The 12,564-nt window shown below is 33.3% G+C and overlaps 2 protein-coding genes across 2 annotated transcripts in view; both read right to left on the bottom strand.

Annotated features, from left to right (window-relative positions):
- nahoda (DOMON-like domain-containing protein nahoda) overlaps nucleotides 1-7,546 on the bottom strand; it is a 54,414-nt gene extending 46,868 nt beyond the window's left edge. The window contains exons 1-2 of the mRNA XM_077443244.1: nucleotides 7,394-7,546; nucleotides 6,837-6,962 (exon numbers count right to left, since the gene is read on the bottom strand). The gene's annotated coding sequence lies outside the window, so the exon portion shown is untranslated. The remainder of the gene's footprint in view (nucleotides 1-6,836; nucleotides 6,963-7,393) is intronic.
- Nucleotides 1-12,564, bottom strand: part of LOC143920309 (myogenesis-regulating glycosidase-like) — a 950,780-nt gene that overhangs the window by 930,347 nt on the left and 7,869 nt on the right. The window lies entirely within an intron of this gene.

The raw sequence follows: 12,564 nt of genomic DNA, 5'->3' as shown, positions 1-12,564 counted from the left end.
ACGTATAATATAGTACATACATACATATTATATTGAGATGAGAATGAACTGGTCATTTCATAACTAGTTTTAGCCATTTAATGCGTGAGATAAGAATTCGTTATAGAATCTTGTCGATTATAATAATAATATATCTGCACACACGTGCAAATCTTATTAATAAAATAATCTAACATACTTGCAACATTTTTGAGTTTAGCCTATCAAAAATTTTAATTTCGCGAATCCTAAGTTGAACTCGACTCAACCCATTTGAACATATGTATGTACATACGTATATGACAAATTCAGTTATAAAATTTATTTGATACTAAACTTAAATGATAAAGAATCCAATGTTCAATGTTGGATTTAGCCTAGGACACTTATGAAAATAGTAACTTAACAATTGGCTAATATAAATATGTAGTATATAATAGAATTATGAAAAGTATATAGACGGAAAAAAACTGCATTTTTATTGTATCTAAAAGGATGCAGGAAGCAGGACAGAGTTTATAATGGTAAGAACGCACTCAAAAATGCGGTACGGGACGCGTACGTAGACTTCAGCGATGAGGGGAGTATCTTCACAACGCTGGGTTTGCCCATACCGATGTCGCGCGTGCATATGCAATTCATACGATCATTAGATCGACAAGTTTCACCATTATCGATCAAGAATTACCATTATCCATCGCCGTTAAACCTGTCAATACAAGGAAAAAAAATCCAGGGGTGAGGGACGCTGTGGTACTGATTTGGCGTACCGGAGTACGTCTTTACCTAAGGGCGAAAACACACTGAGAGGCACGCGGCACGTGTCATAAATTTTGACACGCCTTCAGGGACGTCATTTAAGCTTTTTCAATGGGAGGGAGACAAAAATTGACCAGAATATGGTTGTATTTTTTTATTTTACATATATAAATATGTAAATCGGACATATTCAAAATTTGTTGCGGTTTCTGCTAGTCTAAGCTTTAAGTGACGAATAATCGAATTGATTAAAATTCATAGTATTTTATCAGACATGCATGGGCAGGCAAATCTAGGGTTGATGCAAAAATAGGTAATTAAGTATTTTTTAAGATTAAAAATATAATACTACATAATATAATTCTTATAGCATATAATCTTTTCAGAAAAATCAAACATTTTCTAAAAAAAGTCATTGAAATCGCGACACCTTTGATTTTAAACTTTGGTTTTTAAAAAATATGGCTTTTGGGAAATAGTCGGTCTTATTTTTATGTACATATGTATGTAAGCATATCTGATTATTTTGTACAACAACATTGCTACATGCAATTTAATTAACCAATCGAACATTGAAAGTTTGCGCTCAATCTATGCTAATTCCGAAAGCATATTCGGTATTTACACACCTTCCTTCTTAGCCTTTAATAGATTTCAATTCGTGCTATTCAAAGCCACTTCATTAGCAAAAATAATGTGAGAAATGCAAGATAAACAGCACTCTTACGACGGACACGCTTTTAAACAATTTAACAAACTCTCATCCAAGAGCGCGCTTTCGAAACATTTAATTTGAAAAGCGAAGCGAATGCTTTTTACTACAACACTGTTTACTAGGTATTTATCATTGGCAGTTAAATAATTTGAACATAACGTGCAAAGGTCAAAAACGAGACGATTTTCGCGAACACGAAACAAAATCACTTTACATACATTAAAACACCATCAGCATCCGTGTACCTACTCGAGATTGGTGAGAAACAAAACAGCGAAGACAATCGACTCGTATCTACTACACGTAAGCAGGAGGTGAAATTTTCCGAATAGATTGCAACAAAACGGCATTTTCATTCATTACGAACTAGCACTAGACGCGAAGTTTCGACACGGACACTTGCAAAAAATGAAATATGTATTTTATTGTAACAAACGTTCACTCGGGAATATTAAATACGACGAAATCACAGAGATAATAATCGGTAAACTGTGACCGAAGTTGCGTACGTAATATATCGAAATTAATTAAAATGCAAAACAGTGGCAATTACGCTGAATCGTCGAAACACTATGTGACAAATTAAAGTGTTCAAGTTGCGCGAGAGTTGGATTACAAAATGAACATATGTATGTAGAATACTCAGATTACGCATGTATGTATGTACCTGCATACTTGTGTAAATATGCATTTTCTTTTCGCAATTGCGACACATTATGTATGTATAGTTCATTCAAAATAAGTTGGCCACGCTGCTGGAGGCATGTCGAACACATTACCTGCATACCATTCTCGTATTGGTCATCTTGTTTCGCTATTTAGGCTATGATCAGTGGTATTCAGGTGTAGTATTCCATGCTCGACCTTCACCTGTTCAATTTGTATTGTGCAGACTAAATCCACTATCACGAAATTATGGATACCAAAGTCCACTTCAACTTTAAGTATGATCTGTGTACACACATAAAACTATGTACATACATACATAAAAGTATTAAAAATGAATATTAAGACTTTTTATCGAATACGTAAAACATACATACATAGTTTAATGAAAAATTATTATTTTCTTGTAAACATTGACTTTTGGCTTTAATAAAATTCGAAAACACACTGCATCGACTGCAGCAGCACGTCCTTGGCGTCGGCTGTGAAATATCTGCATGGTTTTTATTTTTTCCACGAGTTTCTCCGTCACTTCTTAAAAAAAGTAAAAATATGAGAATCACCGTTATCGATCAATGTCAAACCTACGTCAAGGATGTAAGCCTGTGAGCCATAGCATAGGTTGTGCATGCTAGCGATTTTTTGCAAGTGCAAAACTATGAAATCTAAAAAAAAAAACAACCCGCGTGCCTATCTGCGTTTTTTCGCCCTAAATACGTACCTTGAGTACACCTTATTTGTTCTTGGACCGCATATTTCGGGTCCGAACATTATCTCAAAGAACTTTAGATTGCATGGTAACATGTCTTAAAAGGAATAAATTTAACAGATCCGATTTATAACCGACCAAACAAATAAAAATAATTCTCAAAAATAATAAAAGATACTTTAAATCAGCCACCAACTGTATCACAATTTTTAACATTTTATTTTATTTTGAATAAATTTTTCACACTTTTATATCAAATATCAATATCAGATTATCGTTTACCACCCCCCCCCCCCCCCCTTTACCTTCATTACGAATTCGATTAATAACTATTACATTTCAATTATATGTATGTATGTATTAGTGAATTTCAATAACTATTTCAGTAGATAATAACAAAATGTTAAAGTTCTTGTTCAAATATAAGGCAATGCATAATAAATACATTTTAATATTTAGTCTAACAAATAGAAGCATGTAATTTGTATGTAAATCGATGACTAACCGCACACTGGAAGTAAACAAAGCGTTACTTTAATTTATTACACTTTTTCATCGAAACAATGTAATGGGAAATCCGTGGAATCTGATCTGTTATCACCCGAGACGCGGCAGGTACATAATTCAAAAGGCAACCCGAGCTCAAATTTGACATTGATAAACTGATTTTATTACGCAAAAAGATGTGACATGAGGCGTACAATTTCATCTTTGAAAATAAACGAAATCCCAACTTTACTAAGTAGGTATGCGAGGCATGCTCGACTGTGTCGAAACTCGATAGACCGGTATGCGGCATTAATTCAATGGTAATTAATAAATAGTATGCGGACAACAATGAGAAACACGGGCCAGATGTGCATTTCAAACGATATGATGTGTCGTAATAATACATACATATAATAGTATTATACAGTTGCATCGCATAAACGAAGATAATGCGTTAATAAAGTATTCATTATACCTGAACATGTTCAGTGGGTGCCTCCGCTTCTGTGTGCAATTGCAAAACGAATCTTTTGAATATATGCACATATCATTTCGGGCGTTTAGTCGTGAACAAATTGCCGCGAGAATAAATTTTTATAATTTGCAGAGTTTCACTCGGCGAATATCTGACCCGGATATTTGCCGTGCGACGTTCTAATATGAAGGTGAACTCCACTGAAAATCCTACCTGATAGGTAATAATTGGGCGAACGCCCTTAGTAACGAAGGTTAATGGCAGACATGAATCAAAACGATTTGTATTTGAAGAATCAATCAATGCAGTTTTTGCAAATTGGCAGCTCGAAACATCTGACTCACGTCGGTTTCCCAATTACGTATTTATGTATGTACAAACCTACATGTATGTAAGTCACCCACGCGTTGAAAACATGAAACTTTATAGGCGGTATAAAAATTCGTTTGTATTTTTATTTTGACAAAAGTATTTTGAAACTATGCCAGAAATGTATAAATCAATAGGACGTATAATTGCATTTGCGAAATTACACGACTGTTTTAGAGCCCTTTTCCTGTGCATCTAAAATTAACGTGGGAGTAACCTTTTTCTGAATTGGTGACCACTTGTTGAATTTATGATCGATGATCTTACAAGGATGCGAAAATAATAGTTCTGATTTATTAAATCCATATTGTATTATAATAAGGATAGTGCAAGGTTGCGTGAAAGCGTTCAAACATAAAATTGATCTTAAGTACGTATGTATGTATCTAGCAATGGCGTGCCGCGAAAATCTCCCTGTTTTTTTTTATCGCTAAGCCTTACTTGCGTGTGCGCGATTAGGAGACAAGGGGACTCGGTATGACGTCATGTGCCAATGAATATGTTACAGTGAAATTATAACAGCAGTGAAATCATAATTACACTGACGTTTCAGTGAATTTATATCTAATTACACATTCAATGGGTATAGTTATATTTTCACTACGGAAATTACATGCCCACTGGTATTACTTAATTATAATTTTTAACAGAACAATACATTTTTCCATTACAATCTCCTAGAACCGTATATATGTACTTCCCGTATATTTGTTTGACTTTATAAGTTTATTTTTTTTTTAATATTGCAAAACATTTTTGAATCTAGTGTTACTTTATAACTACCGAAACATAATAAATATTTTGTAATATAGAAAAAAACATTAAAGTCCAAGCGTATTTCAAATAAATGATGATTATATTTTATTAATAATGTTTGTATTTTTTGTATGGTAATGACTTCCTACAATATGATAGTTATTGAAGCAAATTATAGAATCATGTAATCGTAATAATTAAAACTAATAAAATACAATTTTTTTTTAATTGAAAGAAGATTTATAACTGCAATAGATGCATGTGTATACATACGTATGTATGTATTGCAAAAAACTTGCATATGTGTATTGGTTTCAATGAAAAATAAAGTGTAGTAATAAATTGTCAGTAATGTGTTTGTTTATTGTACGCGATAATGAACATAAAATTTTATAATATTTCAAGAGGCAGACAGACGTTCATTAGTCTGATTCAAAGAAAATTTGATTTGAAAGTTCGCCGAAAAAGGCATCATTTGAAGAATAAGAGTGAAATTTCTATGTTTTCGATCTAAAATGGAAAGGGCAACGTCCCAGGGCAATGAATGACAAATTATAACGACCGTCAAAATTTGACGAGGATCATTAAAGATATCACGAAAACGTTTAAAATACTCATAATATACCTCGAGATTTAATCACAGAGGTCGTTAAGCATTCATAAACGCTATAAAATCGACATTTAAGCGATCATTAATACCGTTTCGGCAGTTCAAACTTTGAGAAAATCCGTCATTAACCGAAAAGTCGAAATCAATTACCGTTGAATTTAACTGAATTCCGAAAAACGTGAAAGAGATCCCAATTAACATTAGCATTTATGTATCAATGTGTATAAAATTAGTGTATGTAAAAAAACAAACAGTTAAACCTTGAAGAAGAGGATAAATAATCAACTTCAATTTCAGAAAAAGAAACAATAAATCTCAATATGTTTACGTGTAATTTATAAAACAGTTATTTACATTTGTATAGTTCGTGCTCTTCAACCTTTATAAACCGGAAAATTTTTGGCAGAAAGATGATGATCTCAAGGCTGCGGTCATTCATATCAAAACATCATCGACGTAAATAAATGTATCAGTATATATGTATGTACCTATCCTATAATTTCTTTACAAATACACGTATACGTGTATATGATGAACAATAAAAAATAGACAAGCGATTTAATTCATCATTGTTTAAAATTTGTTCGGGGAAATTATGCATAGCTGATACAAATCAGTCAAAAATCTCACGACTTTTATTAATTCGATACATAATATAATGCTATCGCTGTCTTTCGGCACGCGGAGAAAGTAAAAATTACACATTTAATTGACACAGAGTCGATTCAAATTTTTCCCCTACGAATAAATCGATCGATTATGTTCTAATTGGATCGGGCAAAATAAAACTTTCTCTCGTTTGAATAGATTAATTCAAATTTTATCAAATCAAAATGAGGATCAATTTCGTGTGATACATTCGCCAAATCGTACAATAAATAATACCTGAAGTTAAGTGGAAATTAACAATCCAAACGAAACTAATTAATTGGGCAGATGCGTATGTACATGAACGATCATTACGAAATTTTACTAAATTTAAAATCATCGAAATTTCTATTCAATGTCGTAGAATTTGAGAAAATCGAACCACTTTGAAGTAGGTACGTGAAATTAGAACAATTTCTTTCACGTGCCGTGAACGTTTATATACATACATACATACATAGAAGTAGACTTGTAATAAAAATCGTAAAAACCAGTTGAGAGATTCCTATAGAAAACGGCAGGACAAGATACAAACCCATTTTTTTAAAATATATGTATGTATATATATCACATTTAACAAATTTTTATAATTGAATACCTAAATCTTATACTAAAAGGGAGTACATTCAAAGTATAATACGATAAATGAAATTTTACATACCTCGGGCGTTCAAAACAACAGTTGAAGCAAAACGTTTTCCACAACAATCCACGGCAAAATATGAAACTTGACCACAATTCCTGCGCAAACAAAAAAAGTTTTGATTCCAACGCCAACCTGTTGTACCTAAATAATCACGTTTTTTATGAAATAAAATAAAACCCAAATCGAAAACCGCAGATAACTGTAGCGTTCGACTCGGAATCAATTATATGATAATATTGAAGCACTATTTTTTGTGGATTATGGTCGATTTAAATCAACATTGCGATATGCGTCACTCGAAAGTTTAAAAATCAAATCGGTATACTCTTTTGTTTATTATTTACTATGCGAGTGTTTAAACTTCAAACGGCCGATCGAATTTGAACAATATGGTAGCACTGATATGAACAAAGTTTAGATCACATTTGCGTGCACTGATTTATAGGATTTGCGAACGTTCGTTTTTCCGCCACGTTTGAATTCGAACTGACCGATGTCAAAATTCGCGTACGACTTGCGCAACTCTGCGAGATGTTTAGAATCGGTGATTTTTAAAGTTTGATCGTACTGACCGGAGAACGGAGAACGGAGAACGTAGAACGTAGAGCGCAGAGCGTAGAACGCAGAATGCGGGCCAAGACCGAGCCACGCAAAGATCGGAGCCCGTCTACTGCTTCGGTTGTCAACAACGACCACCACCTTCGCCGCCAAGACGACCATGCCTCAAAGGAAAGGTGTCGCATTGCACAACAAAATATCTACTCGGTCAAAATAAAACAAAATTATCAGGAACATTATACTAATGTATACAGACTTTTATAAATGTGCATATTAATTATTGTTTGATACGACTTACTATTTTTATTTTCGTCATAGTGCCATGGCAGGGGGCCACCTTACGGCACAAGCTCTTATTTGATGAAGACTCAAAAAAATGAACTTGAAAAAAATGAACTCGTACCAAAGCATTAGGAGTGGAAGTACAAGGTTTACGGGACAAGTACGCGTGAATACGTGAGATTCATGGGAGGAGCCGATGAAAGGTCTGTTCATACTTAACAGCACTGCACGGCTTCAGCACTGCACGACTCCGTTTCAAATATGTCATTTTATTACATTTCTATTCATATCTACCTACACGTCGCGGTCACGTCACGTTTACAGCAATTTGGCCGAGTGCAAGGCAAAATCGGCTTACTTATACATTAGAAGCCATGACGATACGGCGCAATATTGCTTACGTCGTATTGTCGAGTACTTGCAATATGAATGCATACACGCGCATTCGTAGCTACGCGTCAGAATACAAGTCAGCAAAAATGTTTCGACGTTTATCGAACGAAAAATTATGTATAATCACGCTGTTGTTGGAAGAAGAAGCTCAAGAAGGCAATAAAAAAGCACGGAGGCGTTTTGATGTGCATCCCATGTTAAAAAATAGAAAAACCGAAGGAGAGTTTTGGACACTGTATAAGGAGCTTATGGATGATGGACAAATTTTTTTTAAATATTTCCGTAAAAAAATTAAATTTTTTTTTAATATTTGCGCCAAAACCATATTGAAAGATTGAACAGCTGTCAAATGTCACTATCGATAATTGGTCCAAAACAGCAAAGCGGCAGACTCATGGCACGTAATTCGCATGTATATTTCCACGATGGCCAAAAAAACGGATACGATACGTTGACGGATGTTGCTGTAAAGTATGAACAGGAAATGTCGGGTACTGCTGTAAGCCTGCCGTGGCGTAAACGTGACGGTTGGTATGAATATACCCATACAAAATGTACCAAAGAATACTTTTCGTACGGCCGGATACCTGCTGAAGTCGGTACGTGCTGACTAGGTATGAATAGACCTTAAACCGTCTACTCCCACTCCTAATCTTAATGCGTCATTTTTTTTTAGTTCATTTTTCGAGTCTTCATCAACTCGGAGTTTATGTCGTAAGAGACATCACATATCAGGTCACCATAAATCAATTATATGGCTAATCGTGTACATGTGTACATATCACAAACACATTATAACAATGTAAGAATGTATGTAAATATTTTTATAACCAGCAGCAAGCACATAACGCTTGCAACAATCATCACATTTAATTAGCGAAAATTTCATCTCAACAATTAAGTTAATTAGATAAATTTATAAATTTTAAGAGGAGACCGTCATTCTAAATTAAATAACTGTCTAGATATTGCCAGCAGTTATAAATGTAATCACATATAAAATAGAATCAATTTTTCAATTCCGGCCGGATTTGAACCCACAATCTCTCCCGGTAACCAATCGGTGAATTGCGCTGTTTATTTTATTCGAAACAGTGATTTTCTACCTTTTTTTAAGCTATTCAATATTATATTATAAATGTATTATATTATCAATATATCTTCCAATTAATTGATTTCGGAATCAGTGAGATTTAAGCTTATTTTAATCATTTTACCAATAAAAATTCCACTAAACAACCCCATCTTTTAATAAATGCGTTTTACATATTAAAAATATATCATCTATGTACATACATGCGTACATATCTTAGTCCCAATATTCGCATTTTTACTAAGAAACTGCAAAGGATTACATTTATTAAGTATTGGGGTGTCATTACTGGTTACATTTATTTGTTAAATGGACAATTTCACACATGTCGATTTCGCACAAGACAATCTTTGTCACGAAAATCGCGAATATAGAACGTCTGGCAGTCGAATTCTTGTTATCGTCATAGTTCACGTGTATGACTCTTGGTGGGTGAAATTTTCGAGTGCCAAAAAACGATGTTCAAGATTTTCGTGACGTGTGTGAGGTGTCATGTGCAAAATTGACACAGAACCATTTGTTAGATTGCACGAAATCATAAAAGACAAAAAAAAATATTGTTTGCACTACTACAATTTCAACTACCGGTGAACTTACTTGTGAAAAAATTTATATAATTAGTTTTAATCGAACACCTTTTCGACATATTTGCACAATGCATCACCTTAGCACAATCGCGCCGCGGTATAAACAGTTCACCTTCCAGCCTTCCACAGGTAAAAAGGAAAAAGACATTCGCCCAAAGAAACTGAAATATATAATGGCGTTCAACCTTCCGTCTGCCTGTTCCTCCGTTCACAAACATCACCTGTGCGGGAAAATCTGATATCGATGCTATTAGAAATTCCGTCTTGTATATTGTAATTACACTGGCATTTATGGTTTTAAGTTTTTTAAACATTGTACGCATATAATCACATCGCTAAACATTATTCACATACTCTGAACTGCATAGCTGCTATTCGTGATTGAATTCACAAACATATTTTTTTATACTATTCAAAAACGAAACACGTAAATAGTTAAGCGATCGTAAAACATGCATTATTATATAAATAAAAATAATCCTATTCTTATTTTAATTTGTGTGCATGTATTTTAATTTAGATATAATTTCCAAACAGTAGGAAAATACGTGGATATCAATTTCAATGATCACGACTGTGCTGTCAATTTTTTTCTTTTTTTTGTGTGAATGAGTTCTAGACAGTCTTCAACAAGTTCGAAAAAAATTGAACTAAATTAAAAACAGCTCGCAAAGGCGTGGGTAAGAATGCAGAAAAATTGTTCGCAAGTTCAAATGCGTGATCAGCAAATAAAATGTATCTCTCAGGACGACTGAAATTAAATTTAAACATGTGAACGACAAGCGTTAGATGACTAGCAATGAGCATACGGCCATCAGGAATCTGATCGATTTACTTACAGTCCATTAAAACTTTAGTTTGTCCGTACATGCATATGTACATATATATGTACATTATGTATGAAGTAAATATGTATAATACCTACATATTTCACTTGAGGCTTGTTCCGTCAAATTCAAAATACAATAATGCTTGAAACTCAATGATGGTGTTTTACTCGAGGCTCCTCATGAAATGTTTTTACAATATATAAGACTACTAGTGTTGTACCCGATGAAATATCATCGCATGGGTGTTGTCATATTAAGTTATTAAATAAAAAAAAATTGAAAGAAAAGTGTCGTTCGTGTGTTCGATTCGCATGCGGTCGAATTTTTTTCAAATACCTCTTAAATACATTTAATTTAATAGTTATATTTAATTGTTTACTATGAAAAAAAATCGGATGTGACCAAACCATGACTTTATATATGTATATATATGTATTTGAGGAATATAAGAAGGTCACAAAACAAAATTCGATAATTAACCATACATACACGTTCACATATACCGGTTATGAAAGCATTTTCGACACAAATGTAGGGAAACTTACACAAGACAAAAGTTTTATTCCGGTTATCGGATTTTGTTCAAAAATTTTTTTTACTTAAAATCACTATAATTATCATACACATTAAATATCAAGAAAATAAAAATAATTTAAAAGGTCAAAATAAAATAATGAAATATTAAAAAAAAAAAAAAAATACTGCTTTTGGTTTACGAATTCTGACCAAAATCTTATCAGCTCTAAGTTAGTACATAAAGAATACAAATATAAATTTTCAGCTTGATACGTTCAGTGGTGTGGAAAAAATCGTGGTCACAACTTTTTTAGCTCTTCTAAAAGGAAAACATCCCACTTCCAGTTTATTAAATTTAGTGATTTTTTTTTATTTTCACCTCATTGATACAAGAATTATACTTGAATTTTTTCGTGAAGAGCACAAATGTTTAAGGGGTCGAGAAAAATTGTGGAAGAACTAACTAACTTAGAGCTGATAAGATTTTGGTCAGAATTCTAAACTGGAAGTAGTAATTTTTTTAAAGCAACATTTCATTATTTTATTTCGGCCTTTTAAATTATTTTTATCTTCTTGATATTTATTGTGTATTGTATTTATAGTAATTTTAAGCAATAATTTTTTTTTTTAACAAAATCCGACAGAAGTAGATAATACTTTTGTCTTGTGTAAGTTTGCCTACATTTGCGCTCAATTTTTATCGAAAACGCTCCCATAATCAGTATGTGTGAACGTGTATGTATGTTTAATTATCGAATTTTTATTATGTGACCTTCTTGTATTCCTCAAATACATAGATAAAGTCATGGGTTGGTCTCATCCGAATTTTTTTATTGTCATCAAATTCATACAGAATTAAGAACTTGAATTTTTTCGTGAAGAGCACAGTTTGAGGGGTCGAAAAAAATAGTGGAGGAAAAATCGAACAAGAGTAAACTGCCATTTCAGGTTAACGGATGTTTATGAAATTTTAGGTAATTGGACTATTCGTCACATTGGGGTGGTCACAAAGACAATTTTTGCCATGAAAATCGCGAATACACAATATTTGGCACTCAAGTTCTCGTTACTATGATAGTTATCGTTAGTATGATGGACTTTTCGGCTGCCAGATGTTCCGTTATAGAGATTTTAGTGACTTTGTGACGAGTAATTTGTGACCAGTAATCACCGAACCGAAATTTTATACATAACTTGGTATTAAGCTTAAACTTCTAGATATGAAATTTCAGTCTGATTCGGTTAGTGGTTTGGGAGATACATAATTGTATACAAAAACTTCAATAAAAGAGGACACCTATGAGGGAGGTACCATTTCCGGTCAACTTAAAAAATTGACGTCATATCGGTAATAATTTCAGTAACCGATACTAAGTTTCAGTTCGATAGGACTAACGGTGTTCAAATATCCGCAAAATACACAGACAGTGAGTGTGGCTTGCGGTCAAATTCTCCCTGTTTTCGTCTCACAGCCTTACTTACGT

This window comes from Arctopsyche grandis, chromosome 12 (genome assembly GCF_051622035.1).
Source record: "Arctopsyche grandis isolate Sample6627 chromosome 12, ASM5162203v2, whole genome shotgun sequence".
Taxonomy (NCBI): domain Eukaryota; kingdom Metazoa; phylum Arthropoda; class Insecta; order Trichoptera; family Hydropsychidae; genus Arctopsyche; species Arctopsyche grandis.
This window is presented reverse-complemented; position numbering and strand designations above follow the sequence as displayed.